The 22671-nt window shown below is 44.7% G+C and overlaps 2 pseudogenes; one reads left to right on the top strand and one right to left on the bottom strand.

Annotated features, from left to right (window-relative positions):
- LOC118596319 overlaps positions 1-22671 on the top strand; it is a 47015-nt pseudogene that overhangs the window by 12153 nt on the left and 12191 nt on the right.
- LOC118596534 lies at positions 14108-15440 on the bottom strand (annotated as a pseudogene).

Raw genomic sequence — 22671 nt, 5'->3', positions numbered from 1 at the left:
CTTGACAATAGTGTGTGTTCATCACCTAGTAATATCGGAATCCTCAGGGTGAGGATTTTTATTTTCCATGGACCCATTCTCCCACCTCTCCTCTGCAGAGTGGAGACACAACAATCTTGTGGTCTTGCTCAGCTGGACCCATGTGAGGTGGTTTTCAGGCTGGCTTTGGGTGGCTTCCCCTGCCTCCTCATCTTCCCTCTGACTGAGGCCACTGCCCTGGCTGCCTGCTGCCTCCCTCTGGATGCCTGACTCAGTCTTCTGTCCTAGCTCCTGGTGACACAGGGCCCTCAGAGCTGGCTCCTGGCCCTGGCTGTCTAGGCTCTAAAGTAGTAAGGACTTCCTAGTGCTAAGTGGTGGGAAACTTAGTCTAAACAGAAGCCAAGGGAGGATGTCATGGTTGACTGACTCAGAATCAGCATCTGCAGAGAGCACAGACTGAAAGTCTGGGTGCAGTTTTCTCAGAGGGAGAGTTGCTCAATTGGAAAGGTCCTTCTGAGGCGAGCTGCCTTCCCATGGCTCAGTTCCTCATGAGTCAAAATGCATCTGTGTGTGACTGCAGTTCTGTTGCTGAGCTGCGTGTTCCCTAAGAGTGACCTGGAGAAAGTTCCCATTTGGCACAGGTGCTCACTGATGTTTTGTACTGCATAAAAATTCCTAACATCAATAGGAATCAAACCAAAACTAAAGGGCTACTTTGTGAACAATTCTGCTGCTCTAAAAAAACTTGACTTTAGTGGGGGGAAGGCCTTCACTTGCAGCTCACAGAAGATGTATATTCTATAAGTCAGTCAGTAACCTGAATTTCTTTCCCTCAGGGAGAACATTTTGTGAATTCCTGGGTCAGAAGAGAATTACCTATGGTGTCAGGTAAAACCTCGGGCACATTCTAAATGCTTTGGTTCTTTTTCTTTTTCTTTCTTTTTTCTTGTGCACTCTCATATTTTAGCCTTCTCATTTTTCTCTTTTAAATATTTTAAAATGTGATTTATGCTTTTATGGAATGACTCAGTTTTAAAATTTTTTGTAATGATCAATTGCGTGTGAGGGGGAATGCTAAACATATGTTCACGTAGAATAACTGGTTTATTTATTTTAATGTTAGAGAGCTTTTTGGTGTGTTTGTATGTAGATGGGCACCCTGGAGTGTGGGTGTGAGGACTGTTAGTGCAAAAACATAAGTCTCACCTTGGAGGGTTGTCTGCAACCATGAACAACAACCAAATGATCCAGGTGAGGTTGGCTAATTATAGAGGACAGGCTTCTAAGTGTCTTACAGTCCACATGGAACAATATCTAGTTATGAAACATATTCTAGTATATTTCCACACTTAAACATTATACAGCTTAATGAGAAGTCATCTTCCTGACCATCCACAAATATATGTGCCCATAAGATTGAGATGCAATCAAGAGATTTTATATATATATATATATATATATATATATATATATATATATATATGTGTGTGTGTGTGTGTGTGTGTGTGTGTGTGTGTGTGTGTGTAAATGCATGGTAACTGGAGATTCCACAGCTGTTTTTGCACATGTGAAATCACAGACAGGAGCAACAGCTTTCAGAGTCAGTGTGTGATCTGTAAACCTTGCTTGATGGCGTTACCCCATCAGATAATCGTTCCTCTGGTGGGTTGACATCTGGGTTATAAGTTACTATAAGCTGTATTTGTGTATTTGCATCATGGCCCACAATAGCTCACGACAACATGGTAAGACTCTGTTTTCAAACAAACATAAATAAAACTAATAAGGGCTAGGAGTAGTAAAGACATGAGATATAGCCCAGAGTCCATGTGAAAAAGGTATGTGTGGTAGTATGGGCGTGTGCTCTTAGCACTGGGGAGGCAGACACATCAATCTCCAGAGCGCCATAGCCAGACAGCCTTGCCTGCTTAGTGAGTTCAAGGCAAATGTGAGACTTTCTCAAAAAAAAGAAAAAAGGCAAGGGGTTAAAAGATAACAGTGAAGGTTGTCCTCTGGCCTCCACTTGTACAAGCCCATAATACACATGTATCCACACACAAACATGTACCTGTACACACAGGAACCCATACACACACACACACACACACACACACACACACACACACACACACGGGAGGAGGAGGAAGAGAGAGAAACTTAAGGGCTGAACATGCTTCTTGAAATGAATGATGGAGAATGATCAGAGGAAGGAAGCCAAAGAGAAGCTCAAGGACCAGCCTGCTCACACACATTGTGGCACTAGGGAGCTGGTCCCTATCACTCCTTGGCTTAGTAAAAGTAAAATACAGGCCTCTAGACTGTAAAAATATTTTTCTTAGTTAAATTGAATTGATTGCTTCTTTTATCCCTTCATGCTTTTCTAATCACCCTCAATTATTTTGACACAAGCACAGTACACCAGATCATTCCACCTGTGCACACAGCTAACTTGAACTTTGCCATCAAAGCCTGCTGCTCTCACCTACATCTATTTTTATTTTTCTTTCTCTCCCCAACCCCCAAGCTTACTGCAATGACAGCGTCTTTGCTAATGAAGAACTAAGGCTGGACACCTTTAAGGACTGGCCCCATGAATCCCCTGGGGCTGTTGAAGCTCTGGTCAGAGCAGGCCTTTTCTACACAGGTGAGTCAGTAGTTTGTGTCCACCAGATGTGTTTGTCCAAGTCTTGCATTTGTCTCCACTCAGCAATCTCCATTCTCCATCATTCCCCATAGATCCCTTTGCTGGCTCATAAGACCTTCAGTTTCCCACAATTCCCTTGGTGCTCAGCCTCCAAACTTGAAACCCGAGGTCTGGGCTGATGATGAGCACAGTCGTCCATTTGGAATAATTATCATGTCTTTTTGTCTACACCTTTCTTTCCCTTGTATCTTACCCCTAACAACACCCCAGGAGTTTCTAGAAACTGGCCCAAGACAATTGTGCTCATATTTCTTTCTCTTACATGTGTTTGTGAGCGTGGTATGTGTTCATGTATGTGCAGGAGGTTAGAGGACAGCAGAAGGAATTGACTAACCTGCTCTATTCCTTTCTGTCTTATTCTCTTGAGACAGGGTGTCTCACTGAATGAAGAGTCAGGTGGTAGCCAGCCAGACCCATGCTCTTGCTGTTTCTTCACTGGGGTAATGGGTGTGTGGTTGGCCTCATCTAGCTTTTCATGTACACGCCAAGATTTGAACTCAGGTCCTTGTGTTTACACAGCAAGCCCTCTTACCCAGTGAGCCATCTCTCCACCCCCCTTATATTTCTTTCACCAGAACTTAGATGGCCCTACCTACTTTTGGGAGTTCTGAGAAATCCAATGTTTTCCCTGCGTGACAATATGCCCAGTTAAGAAGTTTCTAAGGTCTGGCTAGTCATCCAGGTGCTTGCTGGGTGAGAATAAAGACCTGAATTCATATTCCCAGCACCTATGTGAAAAGCCAACTGTGATCCCAGCTCTGGGTTGCAAAGACAGTTGGATCTGCAGAGCTCACTGGCATACTTATCTTGCTGAATCAGTGAGAGACCTTACCTCAAAACACAGGGTGGAGAGCAATAGAGGAAGGTAGCTGTATACATGCGCAGTGCACAGTACATGTACATATGAACACACACACACACACACACACACACACAGACACACACAGAGAGAGAGAGAGAGAGAGAGAGAGAGAGAGAGAGAGAGAGAGAGTCTGGAGTTTCTATTGCTAAGGAAGAATGTGAGAAAGTAGAATGTGGATCACTGTTTTTACCATACAGTGCTCTCAGGAGAAATACCTGCAAACTTATTTCCTTTGTATCAAACCATGAAGAATCTTCCACAAGTTCCTCATTTCTTTAGCTGCTGCCCAGCAGAAGCTCCACTTGGTAATTCACAAAGCTGGTTCCCCTCAGCTGGGTCACTGCCTAAAGTACAAGGAGAGAATCAGGAAATATATCGTGCGCTCCCTAGCCATCTAGCTAGTGTTCCTCTGACCAAATGCACTCCTGAGTTGGGATGGAGTTTTCTGTAGATCTGTCACTGCGGTTACATAATGCTGCAAGTTTGTCAGGGCAGGTCAGAATGTGGATTGTGCAGACACCTTATCTAACAGATGTAGTCCACTAGCATGAGTGGCCTTTTTACCTCAGTCTTAACCCTCTGTCTCTTCTTTATTGTGTCTCCTCTTGCTGCCTTCCCTAGGTCTCATGGGCCATGTTCTCCTACTGCAATAATGTGGGAAGAGACGAGTCATTCTTCATGATCTCACTACAGCGAACCCTAAATTTGCTCTTGTGTTTCTCACCTCCAATCTTCACACATATTCTTTCTCGTTTATTCCTTAAGCAAATGCCTGTTGATGGCCTACATCTGTGAGAGTCTACTGTGTCATTATTGTCCAATCAGACAGCAGTCTCTGCTCCCACAGAGTTCCTATTCTTTGAAGTCTCTCAGAATGGCAGGTCTGAGATGGTCAGAATACATAGTGCACAGGAACATTCAGTGACTATTGCTGACCACCCCACTGAAGGACCAAGAGTCCCCTGTGGGCTGTTGCCCCTGATGACCTGTGCATGACTCTGCCACACAATCTAACTGGGGATGCGAATAGGGTTTTATTATTGTTATTATCTGCTTGTGAGTTGACAGGTGTATGTCAGAGTACACTGACCACATTTCCTTCCTTCTAGGCATAAAGGACTCTGTCCGGTGTTTTTCCTGTGGAGGAAGTATGGAAAAGTGGGAGGAAGGGGACGAGCCATTAGAGGAGCACACCAGGTTTTATCCCAAGTGAGCACGGTGAACTCCCTTAGCCCTGAATGTACTTCAGCAGTTAGTCCTCACTGCTCCCCAACCTGCTTTCTCTGTGGACAGTCTCTGCCCTCTCCTCTGGTTCCCACTGTGAAGGACACAAAATTTTATCTTCATCTCTTTCCTCCATGACATCCGCCCTGTCTAGCTTTCCTCTCACAGTTAGACTTGGTTTTGACTGGTCAACAGATATAATTTTAAAGACAGCATCTTGCTACATAGCACATACCATGCCAAACTTTCTAGGTAGCCCAGATTGGATTTGAACTCATGAATTCCTTCATCAGCTTCCAAAGTGATTCCAGGGTGTGCCTGGCAGTACCATACTGTTTTGATTCCTTTGATTAGAAACTTCTTTCCCCTCCTGCTTCTTCTTCTAGAAGCTTTTAAAATTTCCTATTTCCAATATCCAAGAGTTCACACAAAAGTATTTCTTTTCTGTGGTTTTCTTCTCCCACTGCTGGGGATGAAACCAGTGAGTCGGGCACGCTAGGCAAGGCCTTTACTGTTGCGCTGCTCTGACGCCTTTCTGTCCATCTTCAAGTTTATTTTTACTCATTTTCGCCACATAAAATTCCCTAGAAATGTTCACTTGCAAGTAGAAATTTGTTGTTTTCACTAAGAAATTATCAAGAGTTTTTTCAGAAGTAAATATCAGTATGTGCAGAGTTAGGAGTGAGTATTTTTGGCTGGACGCAGAGGTGCACACCTGTAGTCGCAGTTCTCAGAGGCTGAAGGAAGAACATTGTATAGTTTCCTTCTATATGAACACTTTAGTATGATTGATTTTAAGAACTTAAGCCTAAATCATTTTTCTTCCTGAAGTTGCTTCTGGTCATGATATTCGATCACAGCAATGTAAAAGTAACTAACACAATGCCTTGAAAGATAGTAACAATAAGAGGCCTAGGAGCTGAACACTAAAGTCAAGAAGTCAAGGTCTCTCAATCCTTAGAAGGCTCCTGTGCTGTCCCCAGTCCTAGCTGATGCTCGACCTTCCTATCCAGGGCTAAACACAATCCTGATTTTCAAATACTTTTTCTTTTAATTCCTTTGTATGATTTTTACAAACTACGAATATTTCCACATGCTTTGCCCATGCTTTTTTTGGTGATTTTGGTTTCGTCTCCTCTCTCCTCTCCTCTCCATCTCTATTGAAGCTGGATAAGGCAGAAAAGGCCAATTATTAGATTCTGATTTATTGGTGTATTTAGTGACTCAGTTAAGCACTGCCTGTACTCTCTATTGCAAACCTGACTTCACTCCTTACCTGGGACTGAAACAATAGATCGTTACCCTTCACAACCTGGCCAACCTTTCTGGTCTGCTGGTCTCACCCTGTGGTTTTAAAGTGGACTGGATACTGAGGCCTTTCAGGGGCCAGTCTGGCTTCAGCCCACCAGTGACACCTCCTTTTTCTGCTCTCATTGGTGTTGGAGTGTTTATTCCAGAATATTCCCATAATCCACCCCACTACCACCTGCCTAGTGGGAATTGAATCCAGGGTGCCATGCAGTCTAAGTTCCCCTCAACAGCTGAGCTATGTGAACACCCTAGAGTGGCTCATTTTTCTCTCTATTCCTGAATATTGAGAAAGGAACTCAGGGCCTTGTCCACAGGAGGGAAGCATTCTGCTGCTGAGCTCATCTTTAGCCCAGACCTACATCTTCAGCCCTACATCTCACCATGTAGCTGACATTAATTTGCTGTGTAGCCCAAGCTGACCTTGAAGTCACAGTCTTCTTTCCTCAGCCTCATTAGTGTTATGATTGTGTGCGTGTGCTACGTACCATGTCTGGATCGCCTAATCCTGTTTCCCCAAATGTGGTTGTTTGAGAGAGGGTGCTATGTAGCCCAGGATGGCTTCAAACTCACTATGTATGAGGTTGACCTTCACCTCACTGTCCTCCTGCTTCTACCTCCCTAGTTCTGGGTTACAAGTGTGCTCCTCTGTGCCCACCTTTATTTTGTAAGGGCCCGGGAGGTTTAGTAGACAGACAGCAGCAAGATACAAAAGGATTCATGACAACCATTTTCTATCAGCTAAGTGTGTTTTTAGGATCCCCCCATGCTGTCAGTTGCTAATAGGCATCTAGAAGGACCTGAATCCAGACTCTCAACAAGAAAAGAAAATTTTATAGACTCCTACTAGGTCATCGTGCATAAGTGACTGTGAGTGCTCAGTCTAAATGGGACATGTATGACAAACCTCTTTCCCAGGCTCAGGGACCACTAGGAAAGGAGGGATGAAGATTGTAGGAGCCAGATGTTGAGCTGGACTGCTAGGAACTACTGTCTTTACATGACAGTCTTCTTGCAAGAACTTACATGAAAGCTGGGTATGGGGGCACACGCCTTTAATCTCAGCACTTGAGAGGCAGAGGCAGGCAGATCTCTTGTGAGTTAGAGGCCAGCCTGGGCTACATAGTAAGACACTGTCTCAAAACACCAACAAGCCGCATGGCTGTGGCTGCCTGAAAAATATCGAGCCTGTCAACATTTCAGCATGGTCTGTAGAAGCACTTCCCAAGACCTTCCCCTTTCTGTGGAGCTACTGGCTTTTGATGGCCCTGGGGGTGGGGGTGGTGGGGAAGAGTCAGTTTTCTTCAGGGATGTGGTCCATGGTAGGTTTCCCAATATGTCGGAGCTGGAGTTATAGGCAGTTGTGAGCTGCTGCTGTGAACGCCCCCACCTTGTTTTTTAATAGAATATCTTATCTATTTTTGATGATTTTGTGCATGTAAATGATACATATAGACCATATCCTCCTCCTGTAAATCCCCCTCTCCTGTTTTGTTGCTGGTTTTGTAACCACTGACTCCAAATAATGCTGCTTGTTGTAATGTTGTCTGGGCTTGTTGGCTTGATTTTGTGCAGGTGTCCACAACTGTGGTGAGTACATGAGTGCCGTGGCCGTGTCTGGTAGTTTCGATGTGACTGGCCCCCATGATCTCACAGGGAGTGGCACTATTAGGAGGTGTGGCACTGTTGGAGGAAGTGAGTCACTGTGGGGGGCGGGCTCTGAAGTCTCTTTTGCTCCAGTTTCCTTCACTGTCACTTTCAGTTGACATCCTGTTGGCTCCAAGATGTAGGAGTCTCAGCTACTTTCTCCAGCACCAATCTGCCTGCACACTACCATGCTCCCCATCATGATGATAATGGACGGAATCTCTGATCTGTAAGCCTCCCCAATTATATGTATTCTTTTATAAGAGTTGCCATGGTCACGGTGTCTTCACAGCCATAGAAACCTTAATGAAGACACCGTGTTATGCCCAGAAGACAGCATTTCAATAAATAAAGCTTGCCTGAAGATCAGAGTGTGGAGCTATGTCGAGCCTGCCTTGACCAGCAAGGAAGACGCAACACCGGGATCCTTCTCATCACAGTTTAATCAGACCTTTGATTAATTGCATTGTGTCTCTCTCTCCCCGGGGCAAGCCTCTCCCAGCACATAAGTAGGGCTGGGCTGCCAACCCCAGGCCGCCACATGGCACTATCCACAGGTCCACGCATATGCCAGCAACATACGAATCCAGCCACAGCCAAATAAGGAACTGTTTACCCTAAAGAGTGTTTGCCATCGGGAAGGCAGAGGGTAGAAGCCAGAGCCATCTTTAGGGTGCGGCTACACGCAGCTCTCTACAGTTTCCCCCTTTTTGTTTTACAAAGCAACAGGCAAGAGTAGAGGTCTGATCTCTGCTAAAATGGAACATGTACTAATGTTTGTCCAGGCGTCGTCCACCCAGAGAACACTAGACCCGTCCGATACCCTTTTCACAGAGGTAGGAGTTAGGGTACCAACCCACATGCAATCAGACTTGCTCTTCTTGAGGTCAGCGTATCATAACCTCAAGTGCAGTGCGCAGGCCTCGCATCCTGTGCCTAAATATCTTTTAAAGTAGCCAACCAGGCTTGGGGAGACTGTCCTGCATCAATGGCCATAAAGGCTTGGACAATCATGGCTGCATGGCGACGCTGTGAGATCCTAATGCGACAAATGCACCACAAGCATACTAGGGAGGTGAGCACCAGTAAACCTACTAGGGCTCCTATTCCCGCCCACTCCTTCATGTGGCCCATGGCTGTAGCAATCCAGGAAGACAATCCCTCCACCAGTCCGGTATCCACTGGAGTCGAATTCACCGTGACAATAGCCATTCTCAGCTGGTCCATCAGGTTATCAAACTCTCCGGTCCAATTGCCTAAAAGATAACTAGACAACCTTTTAGATAAATTTGCAGCAGAATAATTGGAAGCATCCAAATTCAAAAAATTCAGAGTAAATAATGCAAGAGAAAGTCTGTCCTTAGGGGTACGGCCATAGCCTATTCCCCCTTTTGTTTTTGAAGCAACTCCTTCAAGGAGCAATGAGCATGCTCCACAATGCCTTGACCTTGTGGATTATATGGTAGGCCATGTACAAGTTGCACATTCATCTGTTGACAGAAGGAAGTGAACTTCTGTCCGGTATATGCAGGACCATTGTCTGTCTTTAACTGTTGAGGCTTACCCCATGTTGCCCAAGCTTCTAAGCAATGAGCAATGACATGAGAGGCTTTTTCTCCTGCCATTGGGGTGGCATGAATGATTCCAGAACAGGTATCAACAGATACATGTACATATTTGACACGTCCAAATTCAGAGATGTGTGTAACATCCATTTGCCATATTTTTAGGGGGAGCAAACCACGAGGGTTAACTCCTAATCTAGAAGGATGATGAAAAATGACACATTGGGAATAATCTAGTACCACCTTTCGTGCCTCTGCACATGAGATAGAAAACTTTTGTTGTAATGTCCTTGCATTAACATGAAATTCTTTGTGGAAAGCATATGCTCGTTGTATGGCAGAAGCCACAAACATCCATTCCTGTCTAGTACACTGGTCTACTATATCATTGCCTTTAGCCAATGGACCTGGCAGACTAGTATGTGCATGGATGTGTTGCACAAAAAAGGGATTTTTACGTTGCCAGATCAGTTTCTGTAATTGGCCAAACAATGAGCTAACTGGGCTAGAAGATTTGATGGGCCCTGCACATTCAAGGCTTTTTAAAGCATTAACAACATAACTAGAATCTGACACTAAATTAAATGCAAATGGACAAGCCTTGAAAACTTCAAGAACTATTGAAAGCTCCACCTGTTGAGGTGCACCTGGCAAGAATTGATGCTTTACAGGTTCATTAGAATCCACCATATAAGCACCACAGCCTGTCTTAGACCCATCTGTAAATATAACACTTGCTCCTGGAATGGGCTTTGAAGCAGTTACTTTAGGGAAAACTACAGGATGTTCTTTAAAGAAAGTTAATAGTGGATGTTTAGGATAATGGCAATCTATGTGTCCTGAATAGGTACAACGCAGAATTGCCCAATCATCTATGGCAGCACATAATACCTTGACTTGAGTAGAATCATAAGGAACAACTAGCGTTTGTGGTGATGTCCCAAATTATTGTAAACATTGTTGAATACCTTGTTGCGCAAGTAATGCTACAGCAATAGGATAATACTCAATTGATTTTGCAGGTGAGATTTTAGTATAAATCCATAACAAGGGTCCTTTTTGCCATAAAATTCCCGTAGGTTGTAACTGGGTAGGCAGAATGCACAGAGTAATATCATCATTATTTTGCACTCTTTGAAGAAAAGCTCTTTGTAGTCTATCTTCTAATTTTGTTAAGGCTTGTCGGGCTGCATTGGTTAATTGCCTCGGTGAATCCAAGGCTGCATCTCCAATTAAAATATCATATAATGGTTTTAACTCATAATTGGCCATTCCTAAACTTCCTCTTATCCAATTTATATCTCCTAATAATTTTTGAAAATCATTCAATGTGCAAAGATGATCCTTCCTTAACTCTACCTTTTGTGGCATGATATAATGATTAGTTATTTTAGAGCCAAGATAATTGACAACTTTGCTCTGTTGCACCTTCTCAGGGGCAATACAGAGTCCCTTTTGCTTTAGCAGTTCTACAAGCGAGCTATATGCTTCTTGAAGAATGCTCTCTTCTTTAGCTGCTAACAGTATATCATCCATATAATGGAGGCATTTTAAGCCTGGAAAACGTGCTCTCAAAGGTTCTAAAGCAGTTGCTACAAATAATTGACACACTGTAGGACTGTTGGCCATGCCTTGTGGCAATACAACCCACTGATATCTTTTATCAGGTTCCTCATGATTAGTGGACGGTAAAGTGAAAGCGAATCTCTCACTGTCCTTGCTATTCAGTGGAATGGAAAAGAAGCAGTCCTTAATATCTACCACAATAATAGGCCAATTTTCAGGCAAGGCTGACAGCAATGGAAGACCACGCTGTACAGGTCCCATAATTCTCATTTGTTCATTTATAGCTCTAAGATCATGTAACAATCTCCATTTTCCTGATTTCTTCTTGATGACAAATATGGGTGTATTCCAGGGAGAAAGGGAGGGTTTAATGTGCCCTTTCTCCAATTGCTCTTTCACTAATTGATATGCAGCATGTAATTTCTCAGAGGAGAGTGGCCACTGAGGAACCCAAACTGGCTCCTCTGTTACCCAGGTTATGGGAATGCCCTCCTCGGCAGCCCCTAGGAAAAACCCAACCCTTGTTTGGGTTTCCTAGGTACTGTTTGTATTGGCTCCTTTTTGCCTTGTAAAAATTTTCCCAGGCCAAAATCAGGATGACACCCCATGTTTTTCATAATATTTTTAGATTCTTTGGAGTATTCATTACTTAACTGAAAGCCCATGGATTTCATAAGATCCCTCCCCCAGAGGGACACTGGAAGCTCAAGGACATAGGGTTGTATAACGCCAGAGTGACCTTTGGAATCTTGCCAATTTAACAAATTTGCACTAACATTTGGAACACTGGCATAACCCAGTCCCTGCAATGTTTGTGAGGAAGCCTGTATAGGCCAACCTCAAGGCCAATCTTTGCTAGCTATGATACTGCAATCTGCACCTGCAATCCAAATGTAAGTCTCTTCCCAATTTCTCCCAGGAAGGCACTGTGAGACTTTCTGAAACTGCAAAACCAAGAAGCAACTACATCACATTGTTGCAAAAATCGCTCTAGGGTGTGTTTTTTTTATTTTCAATTTCTTAGAGAGAAGCAGCTCGTTAAGAGCCAGAAAAATTGGGTGCGAGGAGGAGGCGCCCATGTTAGTATACTTTTTTTTTTTTTCTTTCCTCAATTTGAGAAGTTTCTTGGAGGTTTCTCAGAGCCTCTGCAGAATTGCTCCAGCCCTCCGGTTTCCCCTGTTTGTTTTGTCTAATTACCCGTCTGCTTTTATCGCAGCTCTGCTATCCCCGCTCTCCCTTCTACAGGTGAGCGTTACCCGCTTTTGTCGTGGATCCCCAGTTTTTTCTGAGGACTTACTGGTATACCGCCTGACTGTGGTAAGTTCTGAATCCGGAGAGAGACGTGGTGATTGTCCCCGTAGGAGGCCACCACTTGTCGCGCCCGCCTCGACCAGCAAGGAAGATGCGACACCTGGTTCCTTCTCATCACAGTTTATTCAGACCTTTGATTAGTTGCATTGTGTCTCTCTCCCCGGGGCAAGCCTCTCCCAGCACCTAAGTAGGGCTGGGCTGCCAACCCCAGGCCGCCACATGGGCACTGTCCACAGGTTCACGCATATGCCAGCAGCACACGAATCCAGCCATAGCCAAATAAGGAGCTGTTTACCCTAAAGAGTGTTTGCCATCGGGAAGGCAGAGGGTAGAAGCCAGAGCCATCTTTAGGGTGCGGCTACACGCGGCTCTCTACAGAGCTAAGTTAGAGGCCAGACAGTGGTGGTCCACACCTTTAATCCCAGTACTTAGGAGGAGGAAGCAGGAAGATCAGGTGTTCAAGGCCAGCCTGGGCTACAGAAGATTGAATCAGTCTAAAAGAGAAACAGCCAGGCAGTAGAGGATCATGCCTTTAATCTTGGCACTAGGGAGATGGAGACACCTTCCACCCTGGGCCATTCAGTCTGAGGATTTGTAGAGACCTGTCTTACCCCCCTTTTGGCCTGAGGATTCCCTAGTGGCTTGTTCCTTTCTCTCTCTGATCTGGCTCTGGGTTTTTATTAAGGTCAATTAGTATTTGAGCTACAGGGGTTGATATAGATTTCCCATTTATAACTGAGTAATTAATTGAGAGTCAATTATTCTCAGTCCTCTGACCAGTTAGGAGTCTCTGCATTAACTGCTGACTACTGCAAAGATAAGATTTTCTGGCAAAGTTTAAGGATAATATTAATGTATATGTATGAATATAAATATTTAGAAAATAGCTTGACAACGTGTCTATTTAGTAACAACATCAGTAGATTTACCCCATAAAGCCTATGACCTCCTGTGCTATGAGCTTTTTTGGGGTTTACAGACCAGACGTGAATTCCATTCCCTGAAGTATGTCTGGGAAGAAAAACAAAAAAAAAACCCAAAGTGGCTTGCTTCCTTGTTGGTTGCTTCCATAATGTTAATGCCACTATTTCACCATTGTGCATATCTTGCCTAGAAGATCAGCATTGAAACATGTGGGATTTGCTGCTGGATAATACCAAGAAGGCCTTCCCACAGAGGCCTTCATAGCAACCTCCAGCACCAGGAAATTGAACAGTGGGGAGGAAGTTTTCAGATCAGTTCACCTTACTTTCTCTATGTCCCAAAACTGAAGGGTATTGCATCTTCAGGGATATGCTCTTACCATCTAGTTCTGTTCACTTTCTCACTGAACTTGGAGCTTGTCAATTAGAATAGACAGGCTGGCCAGTAAGCCCTGGGGATGCTCCTCTCTCTGCCTTCCCAGCACTGGGATTTTAGGAGAGCCCTCCTGAGCCTGAATCTTTATGTGGTTAAACCTGAATTTCCTTGACAGAGAATTTAAACGAATGGGAAAAACAATGGACAGCCAGTAAGGTAGAAGCCTCATTGTACATAAGCTATTTGTTAACCCAGACACTGAATGGGAAGGAGGCCTTAGATTGAAGATCTTCCCATCAAAAACTATGGCAACACTTATATTTTAAAACTGGGATAATTCAGGATTTCCAGATATTAACTGGGACTATTCAAGCTGACCTCCATATCATCTAAGAGGCCAACCTAAAGCTCTGTAGACTCAGCATCACTGTAAAGACACACTGTTCACCACTCAGCATCTCAGCTTCTCCTTTCGAATTATGTTTGGGGATCTAGTTTATGACCCCGAGTATCCATTCTTCTGTTCTGCGTTTAGATGGTTACTTGTATACACCACAGGGGAAAAGGCTGATTGAAGCTGGGTTTTACATTCATTCATCCGTTCACTTCTAGGCCAGTCCTACTGACTATGCAGAAAGCCACTCAGCTCCTCCTCAGACCGAGGTCACTGTTAGTCACTAGTGGTGACAAAGATGTTCTCTCTGATGCTTTATCTGTCCGAATGTTCAAAAAGGATTTCTCTCAAGCTTTTGTTTCTTGGCGTTGAAATATGCACTCCTGTTCCTTGCAGCTTGCTTCCTTTTCAGTGGTTTTCCTCATTGCTGCTGCCATCTCAGCATTCTGGTCGACGCATGCTTGCAACTCATTCCCATGTGCTTGCAAGTGCCTCCTCCGCCAGTCCATGCTGAAAAACTTCCAGGATGTGCAGAGATGAGATGTACCGTGCTGATCTTGAGCGTTGCTCTTCTGACTTCAGTATTAGATCTCGGTCATCATCTTAGTTCTCCCTCAACACTCTGAACTTTGTTTCAGGCACTTGCTCTCCCTTGGTTCCAGTGCAGACTGGTGCTCTTCCAAGGATGTCAGTTCCTTGTTCTCTGGCTGGATTCTCACTAGTGTGACTGTGGTTGATGTCTTGCAGCATCATTAAGTTCTTGGACTTTTTCCTGATGCTGCTGTTTTGCTTCTACTTACTTGCTAAGAGGAGAGTGGTCTGCTCAGTGAGAGACAGCTGCGCTGTCATGGTCTCTCAACCTTTCAGTAAGGGCATCAGCGTCAGAGAGTTCCTTCAACTGCGTAGCTCCCTTCCCGGTTGCAGAAAGGAGCTCAATGGAGTGTGGATGGGCAGCCAGGTCCCGGGACTCACTCAGGCGTGTGTTATTTCTCTCACTTGGTTTCAACGCCTCTCAGCTGTCATGACAGCAACAAGGACCTACAAGATTGAGATGCCCGGGGACTGTTCCCATGCCCTTGCTCTGTCTACAGTGAGTAGATGCAGAGCCTGAAAAGACAGTGGGTGTTCACCTTGTGTTCTGGCAGAGGCCAGAGGAAGACAGAATGCCCTCCATCACTCTACACCTTATCTCTTGAGTCTACACTGCCCTGGAGCTAGGCTAGTGTGCATCAGTGCTGTGTGGGGAGTGGAGGAAGCCTTGAGTGAAAGTATGATATTGACATCCACATGGCCATATCAAGCACCTCATTGCCTCAGGTCCATGAGAGTGGCCAAAGCCTTCCCCTGGTGTGTAGATGTTGACAGTGTGCAGTGTGTGCAGAATGCATCCTCCATGCTTCCTCCTACCTGATGTTTACAGCCCGAGGCTGCTTCTCTTCAGAGACATCCCACAGAGACTAGCTAACCACTCCTCCTCTTCCTCATGTTGTCCATTAGAGAGGGGCCGAGTTTCTGAGTTGAGTAGATGCCCTCCAGAGTGAGCACACCCACCAGACCCCAGCTTTTCTGTTTCTGCGTCATTTCTCCAGTGTCCTTAATTTCTTTACTCCTAGGTCACGGCAGGTAGGTTTCCAGGACCAAGCCATCTGGCAGTGCAGGCTCCTGGTTTTGAGTGTCTGAGGTCATTCTATCTGTTTGCACAGACAGGCACTAACTACATGTATTCAACACACCATGCTCTCTGCATAGTCTCACCACCACTTTACAAACCACATGCACTGAGTGTTGACAGTCAACGTGAGAATCTCTTTGTTCTCAAGACAGGGTTTCTCTGTGTCATCCTGTCTGTCCTGGAACTCATTCTGTAGACCATCCTGGCCTTGAACACACAGAGATCTGCCTGCCTCTGCCTCCCAAGTGCTGAAATAAAAATTGTGAGCCACATTAGCTTTCTACTTCATTATTGTTTCTGTGGGTGTTAAAACCTAATACAAATGCTTATTTGCATGGAACTATTTTATGACTTTGATCTTCTCTGTTTAGCTGTCTCTTTCTCCAAAACCTGAAGTCCTCTGCAGAAGTGATTCCTGACCTTCAGAGCCACTGCACACCTCCAGAGGCCACGGTAATGGACACCGCCCCCTCTCTGACTTTCAGTGCATGGTCCTGTGGTGGAACAGTTTTGAACAGCAACTGCCCATTGTCAATACAGAATTAAATGAATTACACAATTATTTACTAACAACTAGCATCTGATGGCTATAGACAGGGCTTCACAGTGAACAGAAGGCAATACCTAGCTCTCCGAATGTGCGATCCCATCTCCTACCAGGATTCTTCAGACTCTTTTAAGTTTAGACCTGACTGACATCTGAGCTCAGTGGATCCCATCTGTGATCTTTAGACAGGAGGCTTGACTTCCTACTTGGTATTGAGAGATCTTTGAGGTATATTTCCTTTTGTTTGTTTAGTTTTTTGCTTGAGACAGCTTCTCAGTATGAGGTGTAGGTTGACCTTGAACTTACTTCGTACCCCAGACTGGCCTAGAATTTGTGATCCTTCTGTGTTACCTTTCCAAGTGTTAGGATTGTAAGTCTGTGTGTCAACATACACAGCTGAGTTTTTATTATTGTTTTGCTTCATTTCTGGTAGTGCTGGAGATCAAGCGCAGGCAAGGACTCTGTAACTGACCTACATCAGTGGCCCGTAGATGTGTTTCCTAACAAAAATGATGCCTAGCAAAGTTGTAACCCAGATAATAGTTTGAACCCTACATCACTCAGGGATACAAACTATCAATTGAATAGTCACACACACACTTCCTCATTTGGAGGTAGTATGGTAGTATACTGTTTGTCATTCCCAAAAAGATACAAAACTTGGCATGAGGCCGCATGCCTGCAGTCCAGAACTCTGGAGACTGAGGCAGAAGTTGCCATGAGTTCAAGGCTGGCAATAAGTTTAAGATGGCCCTTATGTATGAGCCTCCTTATCAAAAACAAAACAATACAAATGGGAAGTGAAGGAAAGGAAAAGGAGAAACAACTCGGTTCAGTTGATTAATCTCTTGTATTTGTCGTTTTCAAATGACTTTGCAGTCCCTGGGGATGTAGCTCAACTGGCAAAGTGTTTGCCAGTGCACATAAAGTCCTGTGTCTCCTCAGCACTGATCAAACTGTGTGGTGGGGACAGCTGGAGCCACAGCAATGGGAGGTGGAGGAAGGGGACCAGAAGTTCAAAGTCCTAGTCAGACACACACTAAGTGTGAGGCCAGTCTAGGTGAGCCAAGACTCTGCCTCAAAGAGAAGCAAAAATGAAAGGCAAGACACTGAAGCCAGGTGTTATGATTCACGCCTCTAATCCCAGCACTGGGAAATAGACGGAGGATCCCTGTAGACGGAGGATCCCCATAGACGGAGGATCCACATAGACAGAGGATCCCCGTAGACAGAGGATCCACATAGACAGAGGATCCCCATAGACGGAGGATCCCCATAGATGGAGGATCCCTGAAGACGGAGGATCCACATAGACGGAGGATCCCCATAGACGGAGGATCCCCATAGACGGAGGATCCCCATAGACGGAGGATCCCTGAAGACGGAGGATCCCCATAGACAGAGGATCCCCGTAGACAGAGGATCCCCATAGACGGAGGATCCCCATAGACGGAGGATCCCCATAGACAGAGGATCCCCATAGATGGAGGATCCACATAGACGGAGGATCCCCATAGATGGAGGATCCACATAGACGGAGGATCCCCATAGACGGAGGATCCCCATAGACGGAGGATCCACATAGATGGAGGATCCCCATAGACGGAGGATCCCCATAGACAGAGGATCCACATACACGGAGGATCCCCATAGATTGAGGATCCCCGTAGACGGAGGATCCACATAGATGGAGGATCCACATAGACGGAGGATCCACATAGACGGAGGATCCCCATAGACGGAGGATCCCCATAAATGGAGGATCCCCATAGTCTACATTTAACCTTGTCTCCAAAAAGAGAATATGAAAAACAAACTGTGTGTGCGTGCGTGCATAATAATCTTTCTCCCTCCCGGTAGGTGGTATTACACATGCAGTTACTAATATCCAAGGATGGAGACAATGCTTAATGCTTTTTGCAGGACCATTCTTGTTCTAGACACTACAATTTAGATCACCCACACAGCACTCACCCACAGAGAGGATGTATATCCCATGCATATACTATCCAGGAACACACTCTTGGAGAGGTGTGAGATTTATTCTTTCCTATCTAGAGCACTCCTTCCTTCAATCAGCCCTGAGTGTAGACTGTGTTTAGAAGATGTTGGCTTTGATTGTATTATCAATTTGATTGATAATATTGATTATATTATCAAAGATAATATAATACCCAATCTTGATTTAAACACAGTTTGATTTAATAAAGATTTCTCTTTCAAAGGACATCACAGGTGAAAGCAATCATGAGGATGCAGTGCCCGTTCCCTCTACGGTGGCCGGTAAGAACGTGAAAGCAACATAAGATTGTGTGTATTTGTACGTAGGAATTTGAAAGGAAAGTGTATTTAGAATCGTCCAAGGAGCACCTAGAGAGGAGAGCACTGACATGGCAGGAACTGAGGGTGAGAGTGCCAGTGTTCCCATGACATCTTGAGAGTGAATGCAGGACTAGTGACAGAAGTCCTTGTGTGAGATCCAAACCAGCCAGTCTTAAAGGCTTCCTGCAGCAAGCCGGTCTCCTGGGGTCTTAAATCGGAAATTAGGATGCTAGGATGTTTAAATTCCAGTCAAATGAGGACCCTTAGACTTTCCCCTGCACATTCTGATGCTGTGGATGGATCTGAGAGGATCTTGGGGAGGGGGATGGGTGTCTGGGAAGTGGAAAGTCCTGATCCACCCTTAACAAACAAGCAAAGTCATCACATTAGGATTGAGAAATGTGAAGGTGCACCTTCCTCTCCCCTCTCCTCTCCACAGACCTGCCTCAGAGTGCAGCCCAGTGGTGTCAAGAGGCAAAGAGTCTGAGTGAGCAGCTGAGAGGCGCCTACACCAAGGCCACTTTCCGCCACATGAATCTGCCAGAGGTGTGTTCCAGCCTCGGCACTGACCACTTGCTTGGTTGTGACCTGTCCATGGTTTCAAAACACATCAGCAGGCCAGTGCAAGGAGGCCTGTGATGCTTCCTGAGGTCCTCAGCAATCTCAACTCCGTCCTGTGTGTGGAGGGGGAAACTGGCAGTGGGAAGACAACCTTCCTGAAGAAAACAGCTTTTCTCTGGGCATCAGGATGCTGTCCCCTGCTGAACAGGTTCCAGCTGGTCTTCTACATCTCCCTGGGTTCCACCAGAGCAGACCAGGGGCTGGCCGACATCATCTCTGGCCAACACCTAGAGGCAGGAGGATGCATTAGTGAAGTGGGCCTGAGCAGCATCATCCAGCAGTTAAAGCACCAGGTGCTGTTCCTGTTGGATGACTACTATGGGATGGACTCACTGCCCCAAGCCATCAAAACCCTGATTACCAGGAACTACTTGACCCGAACCTGCTTATTGATCACTGTCCATACAAACAGGGCCAGGGACATCCGCCCATACCTAGATACAATTCTAGAGATCAAAGAGTTTCCCTTCTATAACACAATCTCTGTATTACGGAAGTTATTCTTCTATAATATTTCACGTCTGCAAAAGCTTATAGTTTACTTTGGAAACAATGTTGGTTTACAGGGAATTCACAAAACTCCTCTCTTTATGGCAGCAGTCTGTACTGATTGGTTTCAAAATCCTTCCTACCAGTCTTTTCATGATGTGGCAGTTTTCAAGTCCTATATGAAATACCTTTCCTTAAAACACAAGGCTACACCTGAGCCTCTCAAGGCCACTGTGTCCTCATGTGGCCAGCTGGCCCTGAGAGGCCCTTTTTCCTCTTGCTTTGAGTTCAGTAGTGATGACCTCACAGAAGCAGGTGTTGATGAAGATGAAGATCTGACCACCTGCTTGATGAGCAAATTCTCTGCCCAGAGACTGAGACCTGTCTATCGGTTCTTAAGTCCTTTGTTCCAAGAATTTCTTGCTGCCATGAGGCTGACTGAGCTCCTGGGTTCAGAAAGGCAGGAAGACCAAGATCTGGGACTTGGTTATTTGAGACAAATTAGCTCTCCCTTGAAGGCTGTGAGTGCCTACAGCAATTTTTTGAAGTGTGTCTGTAGTCACCCTTCATCAAAGGCAGGGCCAAAAATTGTATCTCATTTGCTTCAGTTGGTGGATGATAAAGAGTCGCTGGAGAACATGTCTGAAAATGAGGATTATGTGAAGCTCCATCCAGCAACTTCTCCCATGATGCAGTTAATTAAGGGACTGTGGCAGGTATCTCCTGAAGCTTTCTCTTTATTCATTTCAGAACATCTATTGACCATTGCTCTAAACTTTGCTTATGAAAGCAACACGGTGGCTGCCTGTTCTCCATTTATTTTGCAATTCCTTCAAGGGAGAACACTGGATTTGAAAATACTGAATTTACAGTACTTTGGGGACCACCCAGAAAGCCTGCTACTGTTGAGGAGTTTGAAAGTCTCCATAAATGGAAATAAAATGAAACCCCGAGTACAATACTCAGTCATGGAAAAATGTTTTCAAAAATTACAGCCACCAACAATAGACAAGGATTATGCATCTGCCTTTGAACATATGAAGGAATGGGAGAAAAATTTGGCTGAAAATGATGATAACGTGAGAAATTTTATGAATAACCGACCCCAGCATCCACCCAGCATCAGTGCTGGCTATTGGAAACTGTCCCCCAAACCGTACAAGATCCCGAGGCTGGATGTCGGAGTGGCCAACATGGGTCCAGCAGACCAAGCACTGCTCCGGGTCCTGATGGAAGTCTTCTCGGCATCACAGAATATCGAGCTCCATTTGAGCCACAGCAGTGGCTTTCTTGAAAGCATCTGCCCAGCTCTGGAGCTGAACAAGACCTCTGTCACCAAGTGCTCCATGAGCAGATTGGAGCTCAGCACAGCAGAACAGGAGCTGCTTCTCAGCCTGCCTGCCCTGCAGTCTCTTGAGGTCTCAGGGACAAACCAGTTACCAGGTACCCCTGAGTGTCACATCACTGTTCTGATTGACACCGTGTTTTCTATTCCTAGTTTTAGATGAATGAAACTTCTCAGGCACAAGGTCATGAATGTGCCTTGACAGAAGAGATCTAAGTACTTTCACTGTTTGGAGCAGTGTATAATTCAGTGACAGGCCCTGAATCATAGAATGTGTTTGAAGTAACTCAGACAAAACTAGGAAAATGTTACCATCAGTATTCACCCCACAAGGTCATTAATAAGGGAGTTTGAATTGCTTGTTATTGACAAATAATGGCCTGTGTATAAATCGATGATGGAGAATCATCTGCACCCTCACTGCCTGAAAGAGGAGGGAGGTTAGCTTCTCCAAAGAAGACTTTTTAATATGGGTAAATATTGCTTACGTCTTCTCCTAAGCCAGCAGTTCTCCCCCTGTGGGTCACAAAAGACCATCAGAAAAATCAGATATTTACATACTGTTCAGAACAGTAGCAAAATTACAGTTATGAAGTAGCAACAAAAATAATTTTATGGTAGGGGGCTCACCACAACATGAGGAACTGTATTACCGAGTTACAGCGTTAGGAAGGTTGAGAACCACTGCTTTAAGCAATGTTTGTTTTTATATAGACATTATCTTTTTAATGATTTCTTTTTTAAAAGCGCTCTCTCTCTCTCTCTCTCTCTCTCTCTCTCTCTCTCTCTCTCTCTCTCTCTGTATGTTCTCATGAGCATGTATGTGTGGGTACCCTTAGAGGCCCGAAGAGAAGGTCAGATCCTTTGGATCTTTGGTTCCAGGCTGTGGTGTGCAGCTGGTGTGGTGCTGGGAACCTCACTGGGTCCTGTGCAAACAAGAGCTCTTGATGCCTGAGCTGACTTTTCAGCTCCTGGACTTGACTTACCTCTCATTCAGTTGTTCTAAGATTTTAATACCACTGTAAATATTTGCTTTTTAAATATTGTTGTTGTTAGAGCACAGCTTGGGTTTTCAGCAGCCTGTTGTGTGCCCAAAGATGCTCTGCTCTGTCTGTGGCTTCCTTTGTCTTTCTCTTTTTAAAACATAATTTCTTTATTGATCTTTGGGAATTTCACATCATGCACCCCAATTCTACACCCCTCCCAGTCCCTCCATATCCAGCCTCCCAGCAGTGACCTCCAAATGGAAATAAAAAAAAAACAAAAAAAAAACCAAACTTGTAGTTGGAATTTTCTTTAGATCACCAACCAGCTCCCAAATAAAGACACAGAGACTTATTAATTATGAAAGCTTGGTCTTGGCTTAGGCTTATCCCACTAACTTTTTCTTTAACCGGTTTCTAGTCATCTATGTTCTTCCTGGAGATTTTGCCTTTTTTTAAATTCTGTGTGTCCTACTTTTCTGCTTCTTCTGTGTCTGTCTGTCTGTCCCCTAATGTCTCCCTGTTGCTTCCTTTTCTATCTTTCCTGGAGCTTAAATTCCTCCTCCTACTTACTGCCCAGAAGTTCCTCCTATTCCTCCTCCCTCACTATGGGCCGTTCAGCTTTTTATTAGACCAGTCAGATGCCTTAGGCAGGCAAGGAAAAATAGCAACACATCTGTACATAATTAAACAAATCAACACATCTTTACATAGTTAAACAAATGCATCACATCTTTGACTAGTTAAACAAATAATCTGCAACATAAACCAAACCAAACCAAACAAACACAAAGGGAAAAACAAAAGGAAAACCCCCCCACAACAACAACAAC

Source organism: Onychomys torridus, chromosome 15 (assembly GCF_903995425.1).
Source record: "Onychomys torridus chromosome 15, mOncTor1.1, whole genome shotgun sequence".
NCBI classification, from domain to species: domain Eukaryota; kingdom Metazoa; phylum Chordata; class Mammalia; order Rodentia; family Cricetidae; genus Onychomys; species Onychomys torridus.
This window is presented reverse-complemented; position numbering and strand designations above follow the sequence as displayed.